The following is a 15078-nucleotide window of genomic DNA, read 5'->3' as shown; positions in this document are numbered from 1 at the left end:
TCCATTATTTTGAGATATATTATACAGTTTTGATATTGGACAGAATGAGCTTCATTTTGGGGTTAAAGCCATGTTGATCATAATATTCGTAGTTTGGAAATTGCAGGTTTTGCTAATCCACTCGAAGAATGTACAAAATTGTTGAAAAATGTCGCTACAAAATTTAACCCACTTGACCTTCTTTTCCAAAGTAAAAAAATATTAAATAGTATAAAAAGAAAATATTATTTTAGTACAAAAACAGTTTGTTAAGGCAAAAAGCCGACTTCACTGGGGATCGAACCCAGAATCTCTGGTTCCGTAGACCAGCGCCTTATCCATTGGGCCATGAAGTCCTGATACTCAATAATATTAAATCATAATTTACTTTACAAAACGACAGCATATAATTGGAAAGATATATTATCTTCTGAGGAATTGTCACTGAAGTTAGTAAAAAATTTCAGAGATCGTGCTTGCTTTGGTAGTATATAGTATTTGTTATAATTTAACTAAAGAAAATCTGGTATGATTTTGTCTGTGTCTTCTTCATCTAAAGTTAGTTTTGATTTGGTCCGAATCTCCTATGGTTTGCATATATACAAACCCCAGAGTCGGATCCCATTAGGCGCCACGCCAGCCTACAACCCAAGCTCAAAGGCCAAAAAAACAAAAAAAAAAAATATTTTAAAAACTTATATTTTTTAATAATTTTCAAAAACACCACATTTTCATTTAAAAATGACTCAATAATTTTAGGGATAATTACATAAGGCATAATTTTTTTTGTGAAAAAATTACATTTTACGTTTATTTATTTATTTTTACATTTTTATAGTTTTTCATAGAAACAACACGAAAATAACAAGAAAATTACGTAAAAGTAACATGACAATAACATCTAAATAACATCAAAACAATAACAAAAAATAACATACAAATAATAAAAAATCAACAATAAATTAACAAGAGTACAACATAAAAAGACCGTATTTTCTGTAAATAAAATCAAAAAAATCGTAAAAATGTTTAAAATTCCGTAAAACCATAAGTTTGGGGGCCCAAAATTGAATGAAAGGGAACTGGTCGTCGTTCGGAAAGGAGCTCCAAAAGACTAGCTTGTCCATCCGGAAGAAGTCTTATGGAAAGTTGGTTGTCGTCTGGAAAAGAGTTCTGGAAGGCTAGCTTTTTCCTCAAGGAAGGGGTTTTGGATAGTCCGTTCTAGTAGGCTTTATGCCTATCCGAGACGTCCTTCCGAATTGCGCTGCATAAATTTGGGACGTCTGTCCAGGAAACGTGATACATGTCCGGAGAGAGCTCGATGCCAGGAGTCAGTTAAGTCGGTTAAGTTTTAACCGAATTAACTACTTAGTTGCTTGAAGGACTCTAGATTTTATGGAGCCAAATAAAAAAATAACTCTATGAAAGATGACAGAGTATCATTTGTTTGAATCCAATGACACACATGTACTACGAAATACCCTTAATGATCATTAGTATTCACTTTTAATATTTAGTGCATGCATATGTATGTAATAATAAAGTCAAACTTAATTTGAATTTAGTTTTTTGCAGCAATGTACTTGAATGTTATGCAAAATTTATAAAATGAAATCAAAAGAAAAGAAGACGTTTACAAATAATGAGAATAAAGAACCAAACACAAAAAGAAAAAATTTGTACACGAGAATATCATAGTAGTAGAACAAGAGAGTCAAGATGAGTATTTATAAATGACGAGAAAAATATCGTAGTAGAGCAAGAACCACCAAATAATGCTTCAAAATTAAGAATTAATGAAGAATGATCAGCTCGAGAGCATAACTGCAAATCTCGATAACTTGCTAGCAGATTCAAATTTACTGACAGATTTAGATCAAATAATTTTTTCAGAATCAATAAAAGCGCTCATAAGCATAATAAATTCTATATATTGTCATTAACAACAAGCGGTTTACAAAAAAAAAAAAAAATATATCAAGTGAAAATTACAAACCATATATAATAGAATTAACACTATATTAATTCCAATCCTTAAATAAATGGTATAATAATTTTGGAAGAAAGTGATCTGAAATTGTGAGTAGTGATCTCTTTGTGATTTGATTTATACTAGTGTTTGTAATACTCAAAAATTAATTTATTATTGGGCCAAGTCATAATATAGGTAGCATAGGAGTAGTACGTAGGAGAGTGAGAATGTGATTGGAGAAATTAAATGCAGAAGAATTATTGTTAATATATATGTAACACAAGTAAGTAGAGAGTGAGAGTGGTATATATGTTATTCTCTTAAGTTTTGATTATGGATTATTTATGATATATAATGCAAATGTTATATGGTCTTTGTTGTCCTGATTTGGTTATGGTGTTAACGTACAGATGAGGATGGGAACTCATGAGCATCATCTCATAATAAATTTCATTATTAATTCTTTGGGACCAAATTGAGTCAGATTGTTAAATAAGATTTACTAATTAATTAATTAAGAAGCAAGCTAGGCCTTATATAAATTCATATCAATTCCAAACCAGTAGTACTACTAGTTGATGAAAGAAATGAGTAATCTAATAAGTTGTAACCCACATACATGTTCTTAATTAACAGTAACTAATTAAGACTTTAATTACGTACATCAGCAGCAGCATATATATATATATATATATATATATATAAATCTTCTCTTGGAAATCATGTCTATGCATTTGGACCCAGATTTCGAGCAATTAAAACCGATCGATCGAGTCTCCAAAACAAGTATATATAGCTTACGTACTCAACCACAAAATTTAAACCAGAAAATTTAGTTTGAAACTAATGTTATATATGAAGAGATCAAACAAGTCCGCATTAAAATCAACAGATCATCCTAATTAATTTGTGGGGATTGGTTTTCTGCAGAAATTAAAAGAATCTGACAGTACGTAATCAATCAATCAAATTCTAATGCTACTGTTACTATATATTGGTATCTTATATATATATACATGTGAGTTAAATAAATTAATGAATCAACAAATTCTAATTAATTAATCAATGGTATAAGAATATATAAGCTTAATTTTAATTATCTTAATCTTTACATTGATCAGCTAGATATATATGAAGTGATGATCAGCTGGCTTAGAATTTACTTTAGAAACCATATATATATATATATATATATATAATCAAAATAAATAACCAAACCAATTAAGTGAATGCTTTTAGAAATCAAAGAAAAAAAATCAAGAATCGGAAGTGTTAGAATTATTATAATGGACTAATACAATCATAGGTTTAATTCCATAATACTCAATCATTAACTATGTGCCTAATGTTACTCATAACCATAATGGGATGGTTAGCAACTTAATTATATGTTAGAGGCACATGAGAGCACCCTTAATACTATAGTTGGCCCATTAAATTATAGTATACCGTAAAAGACCTCAAAAGCCCTATTAGTTAATAACCTCTTAGGGTTATAAGGGTAATAACATGTGTATATATATATATATGTATGTTATGTGTGGTGAGAGGTAATTAGAGTTTGTATGGTAAAGGCAAAGGGGTTAGCTCCACAAGTGTTCTCTCTAGTTTTTGCTCAAGGATTGGTGGTGAGTCTCATTAAAGACATTGAAGGATAATGGCTCGATTGATGATATGGGAGGTATGTGTTTTATTGTATTTGATGCTCTAAATAAATACTAGATCTTGGCTTTAATGATTATGAGTAATCGTTATTTTAACAATTGGTATCAAGAGCCAAAGTTATTGATTTTAGGGCTCAATTTTTTTTTTTCCATAAACCCATTTTCTCAAATCTGAAATTTGTGGTGATTTTTCGGATTAATGTGTTTTAAGGTTGTGTGAATATGAGTATTATCCTCTAAATGTGTTCATATATGTCTTGAAAACAATCATTTATATTTTTTTTTATTGAGATATATATGAGATTTAACAATATAAACCCATTTTGGATTCATCATTTTAGATGTATTATTTTGTGTTTTTTGAGTAAATGGATATTAGAAAATGATAGAGGATTAAGAATGGGACAAAACGCCTCAAACGGCGTCGAATTTGGTGACCGGATGTGGGAGATATGGCCGGATCACGAACCGGGTCGCGCCGATCCGAATTTCAGACCCACGGACCCGACTGAGCAAATTTGGGCGACAGGGACGACTGTAAACGACATGTCGTTTTCCTCTGTCGGGAAAAACGACATGTCGTTCGCCCTTAAGATTCAGCCCCAACCGAGAAAAACGACGTGTCGTTTTCTGACCCATTTGGCTGTCGTTCAGGAAAAACGACATGTCGTTTTATTAAAACGACATGTCGTACGCATAACGATTCAGCCCCCCTTTAGCGCGAACGACGGGTCGTTTTGATCCTGTGTCTTGTCGTTCATCCACCAAACGACATGTCGTTTTTCCAAAACGACATGTCGTACGATCAGTAAAAAAAAAGGAGGAAAATAGGCGCGTGGGGGCGCGTGCAAGGGTGTTTTTCGGGCCATTTTTCTACCATTTCCATGTTTTTTAATTCTCTATTATTTTTGGTATGCACAATAATAATTGCATGAATTTTATTCATATTTGGTTGATAATTTTAGTATTGTGGCATAAATTTTGTGATTTATTTCAACAATTAATGCTTATTTTCTTGCCTATCGTAAGATTAAGCATGGGAAATTGATTGGTGATGAGGAACACTTAAATATTAATTTATTTAAGTATTGTATTTTTCTCCAAATAACATTGAGATCTTTATGAGTAATTAATTATCCTATCGATAATGGTTGCTTATTAAAGATGCGTAATATGGTGAAGAAAATTATTAAATATTATGAATCACAATTTATCTATCCTTTCGATAGTAAATTAATGCATTTGATTATAATATTTAATAGATTTTTCTTACCTGTGTATGAGTTCCATCTTGTTAAGTTGTGTGAGAACTCTAGCATGCATAATGATCATGTGTTATTTTGCGATCATTTATTTATGAGAAGAGAACACAAATGGCATGATTATGTTATAACATGCATTTAATGGTTATTGCTCTTGTTCCTCATTAGCTTTAAGCAATCCAAGAATCTCTGCCATGTTGACGCTGAACGGAACTAACCACAAGTAGTGGGTAAAATCTCTCGTGATGAATTTGACTCTTATGAGAGTGGATTTGGCCTTGAGAACTTATGCACCTCCGAAACCTAATAATGATACCACTGAAAAGGATAGAAAGTCCTATGAGGATTGGGAGCATTCCAATCGTTGTTGTCTGATGCTTATGAGATATCACATGGATGAGTCCATTCATGGTAGTATTCCCCAAACTAAGATTGCAAAAGATTTTCTCAATGCGATCAAGGAGAAGTACAAAAAAAATTCTCAAAGAGTGAGAAAAATGAATGTCTGACTTTGTTCCATCAGACTAATTATGCTGATTCAGTTGACATTAGATGTCACATTGACAAACTGATGGGTTGTTACCAAAAGCTCAAGGGCATGGGATTGGATCTTGGTGAGGATTACATGGTGTGGTTTGTGATGGAAACCATTCCCTCTCAATTTGATTCGATCAGATCAAGCTATAATGCTCAAAAGGAGCAATGGACCGTTGAGGAGATGACTGCCATTCTTGCTAAGGAAGATGAGGACTTGATAAGGGAAAAGCAAGAAGCATGTCCATGGTAACGAACCCAAGAAATTCTCAGAAGAGAGAGTCTACTTCCAACAACTCTAGTGACCAAAGGTTTCATAAGAAGAAAGCCACCAATCCTAAGGGAAATGGACAAGCAAGGTCTTCTTCAACTGGTCATAAGAATGAGTTTTTCAAAGGGAAGTGCAACTTTTGTCAATGCTTCGGGCATAAGAAAGCTGATTGCCGAAAGCTCAAAGCTCACTTAGAGAAGAAAGGCAGTGACAAGTCGAAGAAGGCCGAGTAGGTTGGAGGAGTATGTGTACATGGGAGACGATACTAAAGTCAGAGTTGAATTTTTTGGGACTGTTAATCTGCAGCTGAATACTGGGTATTTTTTGGAGTTGCAAGATGTTGCTTATTTACCCTCTATTAGGAGGAATTTGATCTCTGTATCTATTTTGGATAGACTAGGTTATAGTCTTCATTTTGGAAATGGAAAACTGACTTTGTATCGTGACTCTATGTTGATTGGAAATGGAACTTTGTGTGGAAACTTATATAAGCTTGATTTGCTTGATGTTGTTCCTGTTACTTCTCCCTCTTGTCCTTCTTCTTCTTCTCTTAATGTTGTTGTTGGTTCCAAACGTGCAAGATTAGAATTGAAATCATCCATGCTTTTGCATAAACGTTTGGGCCATTTTTTTAAAGACAGAATGGAGAGATTAGTGAAAGATGGTGTACTTCAAGATCTCGATTTCTCTGAATTCACTGCCTGTGTTGATTATATAAAAGGGAAAGTTAACTGATAAGGTTAGAAAGAGTAAGTCAAATAAGTGCACAGATGTATTGGAGCTTGTTCACACTGACTTTTGTGGGTCCTTTGTCCTACTTGCTATGGGCGGCTATAAATACTTCATTACCTTCATTGATGATTTTTCCCGATATGGTCATATTGAGTTCATTCGTGAGAAGTCTGAATCTTTAAATGCCTTAAGATTTTCAAGACGAATGTTGAGCTTCAAATGGGAAAGAAGATTAAAGTTGTCAATTCTGATAGAGGTGAAGAGTATTATGGGCGTTATGATGAAACTAGAAGGAACCCCAGGCCGTTTGCCAGATACTTGCACGAACGTGGCATTGATGCAAGATATATATAATGCCAGGTACACCCCAACAGAATGAAATTGCTGAAAGAAGAAATCACACACTTCTTGATATGGTACGTTGTATGTTAATTCATTCTAGCTTACCAGAGTTTTTATGGGGTGAGGGATTAAGGACTGTTGCTTATATCTTGAATCAAGTGCCTAGCAAGTCGGTTCCAAAGACGCCATACGAGTTGTGGTCTGGCAAGAAATCGATTTTGTGTTATTTTTCACGTTTGGGGATGCAAAGCTGAGGTAAGGCCTTATAACCCTAAATCTAAGAAGCTAGATCCGAATACAATCAGTGGGAGTTTTGTAGGCTACACTATTGGTTCAAGAGGTTCTAAGTTCTATTGTCCCTCTCACACCACCAGGGTGATGGAATCAAACCGAGCTGTCTATTTTGAGGATGAATTTGGTTCAAATTAAGGGTCAGGAAATTGTATTCAGGGAAGAGTGAGTCTATGTCCCTGTACCTGTTGCTTCCGCTTCCGCTTCTAATCCTACTAATGACCCTGTGATTGAATAAGTTCCAACTGCTCATGGTGAACCTTAAGATCCAGTACAAGATGAAAATCTTGATTTGGGGGGGACGATGAGGTTGTAGTGAGAAGATCACAAAGAGTCTGTAGGCCTGCTATTCCTGATGACTATCTTGTCTATATGCAGGAACATGAGTTTAATGTGGGAGATGATTCTGAGCCAGTCATTTACCAAGAAGCAGTGAATAGTCCTAAATCTGCATTGTGGGTGGATGCAATGAAAGAAGAATTGAGTTCTATGTCACAAAATAAAGTCTGGGTGTTGGTTGAACTACCCAAAGGTTGTAGACCCATCAGGTGCAAATGGGTGTATAAGATCAAACGTGACTCAAATGGGCAAGTAGAGAGGTGCAAGGCTCGACTTGTGGCTAAAGGCTATAGTCAGAGAGAGGACATTGATTTCAAAGAAACTTTTTCGCCTGTTTCCACCAAAGATTCGTTGCGAATCATTATGGCTATAATTGCCTATTTTGATCTAGAACTCAAACAAATGGATGTAATGATTGCCTTCTTGAATGGTGACCTATCTGAGGATGTACATGACTCAACCTATAGGTTTTGAGAAGTCTGGCGAAGAACACATGGTTTGCAAACTCAAGAAGTAAATATATGGGCTTAAACAAGCATCAAGACAATGGTATCTCAAGTTTGATATGATTTTCAGTGGGAGAATGTGGTGGATCAATGTAAATACATGAAGGTCAGTGGGAGCAGTTTTATTTTCTTAGTATTGTATGTTGATGACATCCTGATTGCATCTAATAATTCTGACCTGTTAGCTGAGACAAAACAACTCTTATTAGATTTTTGACATGAAAGACCTTGGCGATGCTTCTTATGTGCTTGGGATTCAAATCCTTCAAGATAGGGCCAATGGTATTCTTCTTTTGTCTCAGAAAACTTACATTGATCAAATCTTGAAAAGATTCAACATGCATTCATGTTCTTTTGGGAAGGCACTGATACTGAAGGGTGACAAGTTCTCAAAAGCCCAATGTCCACACAATAATAAAGAGAGAGATGAAATAAAAGTTGTTCCTTATGCGTCACTGTTAGGTAGCCTTATGTATGTTCAAGTATGCACACGCCCTGATATTGATGTTGTTATTTGCGTGTTGGGTAGGTACTTGAGTGATCCCAGACTTAGCCATTGGAAAGCGGCTAAGAAGGTCATGCGGTATCTTCAGGGTACCAAGGATAATATGTTGACCTATTAGCGAGCTGACACTCTGGATATAGTTGAGTTCAGTGACGCTGATCATGCGGGATGCGTGGACGATAAAAGGGTCCACTTCAGGCTACATTCATATGATGGCTGGAGGAGCTGTATCGTGAAAAAGTGTCAAGCAGACACTCACAGCTTTATCCGAGATAGAGGCATAGTATATGGCGTGTTATGAGGCTACTTGTCAGGCAATATGGTTGCAGAATTTCATTTCAGCACTAGATGTTGTAGCCTTTATCACGAGGCCGCTGAAATTATATTGTGATAATTCTGCAGCAGTGGCTTTCTCTAAGAACACTAGAAGTACTTCTCGCTCAAAGCATATTGACATAAAGTACTATTTTGTTAAAGAGAAAGTTACAGAGTCTCTTATTTCCATTGAATACACGCCTAGCACTAGCATGTTAGCAGACCCACTAACGAAAGGCTTACCCATATGTGTATTTTTGGAGCATGTTGCTCGAATGGGATTGTTGGAAGCCTAGCTTGTTAAGCTCAGTGGGAGTTTGTTATTTATGTATTGAACATGCTAGTATTTTGTACGGATTGCTTATGGCTTGTGTTTTAGAACATGCATTATGATACTGAAGTCACTTCTTTATAGTTGTTACATATGTATGCTTATACATATATGTTGTTGTTCAAGGAAGTGACAGGTACAAAACGAGATGAATGCGCATAATCTCAATTTTGTCGTACCTCATGCATGTTTAGTTTGATTGTTAATGATTGTTAATAGATAAATGTCTTCAAGGTCAATTCATACATAATACATGTATCCTGTCGATATGATATTATGTACGTCTTAATTGGTTACCTTATGTGCGATAGACATTATTATGGTGGCGTGATTGTATTGTCCAAGTGGGAGAATGTTAGAATTATTATAATGGACTAATACAATCATAGGTTTAATTCCATAATACTCAATCATTAACTATGTGCCTAATGTTACTCATAACCATAATGGGATGGTTAGCAACTTAATTATATGTTAGAGGCACATGAGAGCACCCTTAATACTATAGTTGGCCCATTAAATTATAGTATACCGTAAAAGACCTCAAAAGCCCTATTAGTTAATAACCCCTTAGGGTTATAAGGGTAATAACATGTGTATATATATATATATGTATGTTATGTGTGGTGAGAGGTAATTAGAGTTTGTATGGTAAAGGCAAAGGGGTTAGCTCCACAAGTGTTCTCTCTAGTTTTTGCTCAAGGATTGGTGGTGAGTCTCATTAAAGACATTGAAGGATAATGGCTCGATTGATGATATGGGAGGTATGTGTTTTATTGTATTTGATGCTCTAAATAAATACTAGATCTTGGCTTTAATGATTATGAGTAATCGTTATTTTAACAGGAAGTATCTGGACTGGAACAATAAAATAAAGATAGATATTTAAATTTAAATATCCCAAATAACATATTACCTTTTCTTTAAGGCGGCTACAATATATGTATATATATGGGTTTATACGTACGTATTATATATGTTTTTGTAGTCTCAGCTGATTTATAAGCTACTTAGACGTATTTCAATAATTAACTATGGTGTTTAATAATCTTTTACCGGCCGGAATTAGATTTCTCCCTAGTGATGAAGAAATAGTTGAATTTTATGTATATAACAAAAACTTCAACACTCATCTACTTCAACCCAATCACATTTCCGATGTCAATATTTATGACTTTCATCCTCAAGAACTCACTCGTAAGAATTCAATACAACAATATATTTAATTCTTTTCTTTTATTGATTCCTTTTTCTTTAATTTTATTACTCACATTATGTTTGTATATTATCAATAATTTTACAGATCGATACCCGCCGATGATTGAAAATGAGTGGTATTTCTATTATAAAAAAGATTCATTTTCCACAACGTCAAAGAATAATAAGAGATTCAATCGAAAAGCAAAAAATGGAACTTAGCATGGCAATGCAACAAAGAAGTCAATCTTCAATCAACACAAGATCCAAATAGGTTTTAAAAGGACTCTAGATTTTATCGAGCCAGACAAAAAACTAACTCTATGGAAAATGACCGAGTATCATTTGCTTCAATCCAAGGACACACAGGTACTAACAAATACCCTTGTTAATGATCATATATAATTAGTATTCACTTTTATAATATTTAGTGCATACATATCTACCTAATAATAAAGTCTAATTACTTAATTTTAATTTATTCTTTTGCAGCAATGTACTTGGATGTTATGCAAGATTTATAAAATGAAATCAAAACTAAAGAAGACGTTTACAAATAATGAAAATGAAGAACCAAACATAAAAAGACAAAAATTAGTACAAGAAAATATTATGGTAGCAGAGCAAGAGTCAACTGAAGTATACATGAATGACGAGAAGAATATCGCAGTAGAGCAAGAACCACCAAATAATGCGTCAACAGAATTAATGAACAATGAGCTCGAGAGCATAACTGCCAATCTCGATAACTTCTTAGCAGATCAAAGTTTATTGGCAGATTTAGATCAAATTTTTCAAAATTAATAAAAGCGCTCATAAGCATAAATAAACTTCATATTGCCATCAACAACCTGTTATTTACCAAAAATATTAAGTCAAAATCACAAACCAAAAATATTCAGTAGAATGTAATAATTTTGGAGCATAGCGATATGAAATTGTGAACACTATAGTATCATAATAATAATAATAAAAATAATTAATTGTACACATTAATTAATATGTATTCAACATCATTTACTTTTCTAACAAAATGATCAATTTGTGTATCACTGTAGTACCAATTTCATAAAATTATGGAAAATTCTATATAATGCACTTTTAATAAAGATTATTGATGTATTTTGATCTATTTTGGTATCCGAAAGTTAATTTTTTTTTCTCATAGTCATGTATGTTATAGTTATTTAAGACGTCCTACAAAATTTTAAAAAATTCAGAAAAATTTAACACGCCAAAAACAGGATTCAAACAGTATATTAATTGCACGCGTGATTATTTTTTTTCATACGTGTGTGAAATATATTACTTAAACATTACTTTCTGTATTATAAATTATTCTGAATTTTTCAAAATTTTGTATGATATCTTAAATAACTATAATATACATGAATAAAAAAAAAATTAGATTAAAAAATTCTTTTAAATACCAAAACAGATAGAGAGTGTATCAGTACATCCCTTTTCTTATTGTCATCATCAGTGCATATTTCATAAACTTTCAATATCTCCCAGCAATCTTAATTATCAAATTTTATATATAATTCTATTTTGTCTATCATATCTAATTTTTTTAAAAACGAATAGTATAACTACTATAATTATAATGTATTCTGTCATATGAAAAAAGAAACTGAATTTTTATAGTTTCCACATTTAGATTTAAGAAATAAATAAAATTGTGCGAAACAGAGCAAGATAGACTTGTCTCATTTACATGTGCTCTAAAAGTGGGTCTGCATAGATATAGGGTCGTCTCTAGCTTTTATAGGATCTAAAAAAATAAAAATCAGGCCTTTAATTTGACAAAAAAAAAAAAATTAATTCAAATAAATTTTTAAACTGTTTTTCTAGTAAAATATTTTTTGGGGCCTTATGAACTAATATTAAAATAGTATTTACTTATAAATATTGTTTTTTTTTCTTTAAAAATAAAATTTGTGATATTTTTTTAATCTTAAAAGTAGTAAATATGATATTTCTCAATTCCTCACCAACAACAAATAAGTAATTTAAAATTTTCAAAAATACTATTTTTTTATGTTTTATTTACATGGCCTAAAGTTTTAATTTACAAAAGTATGCTAGTAAGATTTTGAAATTATAAAAATACACTTTACTCAGAAAAAAAAAATCAACAAGAATAAGTATTTTTACTGAAGAATTTATTGTTTTTACTGAAAAAGTATTTTTGTTACTTTAAAATGTTCAAAAAGTGAAAATGAAAATTTTTCCGTGTTGACGTATTTCTGTAATATTTTTTAAATTTTTTTGGTCTATTATGTAAATTTTTCAAAAAGAAAAGTGCACATGTCAAATTCGAAATACTTAATAGCATGAGTAATTTGCGATATAAATACCTAAATTTAACTCCCAGTTGCAGATAAATACCTAACTTTAATTTTTTACGGTAATAATACTTTAGTTATATTTCTGAAACTTTCATATGTACCTGGCCGTTGAGTGTCTAGTCATTATTCATGTGTCATTTTTTATTGGTGTATTTAAATTATATTTTAAATAATAAATAAAACAATTTAATAACACCAACCAATCAAGAACTGTCACATGGCCATTGACTTGACATTTAAGAGTAATGTACCTACAAAGTTTTAGAAATATAACTTAAGTATTATATTATCGTCAAAAATTAAACTTAGGTATCTATTTACAATCAAGAGTTGAACTTCAGTATTTATGCTGCAAATTACTCTAATAGCATATACTCCGCAATGTCCACCACTGTATAAATTAACTTCACATTAGATAGGTCCCTTCAAATAAAAATCAAGTGCATACAAATCACAAGTGTAAGTACTTTTTTATGTTTTGACAAATGTTATTGGAGACTTCTCTATTGCTTCATCTATTACTTTTGTTGCAAGACACCATGAATGAAGTGCTTTGGATAACCTATGTTATAATTTAGCAAGACAAAGTATTTTGTGAAAATATTTTTCATGGAAATTTTTATTAAATAATTTTACAAAAATTTTTACCATACAAGAATAATCTTATAAATAACCATTATGATCATAAATTAAATAAGATTATTTTATAAATTTTATTATTTCACATTATTAATTAATTTGACAGCAAGGGGTAAAATGACAATAAATTTTACTGGTTCACAATCATTCAATTGAATAACCAATACTTAAAGCACGGACATGAGCAAAAGACCCATATTCTTCTCCGGGAGTTAAAGCACGAATATGCTTCTTCAGGCCTTACGGAGTTGAACAGTCATTTCACATTTAATGCGGCATAGAGAAAACGTCTGGAAACGCCCATAAAGGGACGTGTGAGACATCATAAACTCAATTTAGGGCGATTACACAATAGTCAAGGGAGCTAATGACGACTCCATTATGAAGAATCACATCAATTAAAAAGGGATGAAGGCTAATCTCACCTAACACCTACACTGCCTACTACGTAGGTTGTGCATACCCTATTTTGTACCTTCTACGAACTTGTGCATGCCCATAGTTGGCACTTAAAACCAAGTTACTCCTTTTCTTCTTCCCACCAATCACTATAAATAATCTTCATAAAAACGAGGAGGGGGATGGAAAAAAAAAAGACACAAAAATATTCTTTGTAAGAAATACTCTCTCATTAATAACAGAGACTCGTGGACTACGACTCATGAATGCCCGAACCACGTAAAAACTACCTGCATTAGTTATCCCTAAGCTCTCACTATTACATAATTCATTTAGTTGCCGAAAATCTCAGTCAACACTAACTTAATTAATATATTTATATTTATTTATCACTTGCTAACTATTATTAGATTAGTTTCGTAAGAAAAAAAACTATTACGTATATGTAATAAATAATATGTATGTGTTAAGTACTTTGAATTAGCTTAAGTTTCCAATTTTAAGATAGATACTAAAAAAATGAGTGAAGACTCAAATAAGGAGAGACGCCACTCAAATTAAGATTAGTATTGTATTTGAATTTAAAAGGAAAGATTCACGTACTCATATTTGATGATGTATTATTAAGAAATTATTAAGTGATTAAGATTAAGAAAAAGCTACTAATTACAGTAAACACATAAAGTGACAAGTTTAATTTTGAATATAGTGGCAAACTTCAGGTGAGATACGGTGATTACGATAGGTAAGACAACGAGTGAGATATGAAAAATGACAATGAGTGAGATATACGGAGAGATATCAGATGAGATACGGTGATGATCGGGTGAGATACAATGATGATAATGAGTAAGATAAAATGATAATAACTACTTTAAATGATCGAAATATAAAAATAATTCATCACAGGAGAATACTCTAATTTTTTCCTACACTACCCTTTTTATTTATTATTTTAATAACAATTTTTTTTATCAAAACAATTTAAAATTCTAATTATATATATATATATATTAAAAATATAAATGGGAAACTTCTTAATATACATTGATTCTTTAGTTTTACTTTTTTGATAAATAAAATTATTAATAATAACATTTAATTAGATAATATAATTTTATTATTATTATATTTTAGAATAATTTTTTAATAAGTAATTTCATATTTATTATTTTAACAATTACTTTTTATTAATAATTACTATTTATTAATTAATATAGTACTAAAAAAAATTAAATTAGTCGCGCGAGTAGCAATTCACTACAAAAAAATAGCTACTTTTAGTAATAATTTTTTAGTCACAACATAAATTTTTTGTGACTAAAATGTGACTTTTACTCACAACAAAAAATTACTTGTGGCTAAAACATATATAATATTTGTGAATAAAAACACATTTAGTCACAAATAAAATGTGATTTTTGTTACTAATACTTTTAATCACGGATT

General features: G+C 31.8%; 1 non-coding gene across 1 annotated transcript; it reads right to left on the bottom strand.

Annotated features, from left to right (window-relative positions):
- Positions 1–262: 262 nt before the first annotated feature.
- TRNAR-ACG (transfer RNA arginine (anticodon ACG)) lies at positions 263–335 on the bottom strand. The gene has a single exon. It is a non-coding gene; the product is annotated as a tRNA-Arg (tRNA).
- Positions 336–15078: the final 14743 nt, after the last annotated feature.

The sequence above is a fragment of the Cannabis sativa genome, chromosome 4 (assembly GCF_029168945.1).
Source record: "Cannabis sativa cultivar Pink pepper isolate KNU-18-1 chromosome 4, ASM2916894v1, whole genome shotgun sequence".
Taxonomy (NCBI): Eukaryota; Viridiplantae; Streptophyta; class Magnoliopsida; order Rosales; family Cannabaceae; genus Cannabis; species Cannabis sativa.
The sequence above is the reverse complement of the archived record's forward strand: the minus strand, read 5'-3'. Positions and strand labels throughout refer to the sequence as shown.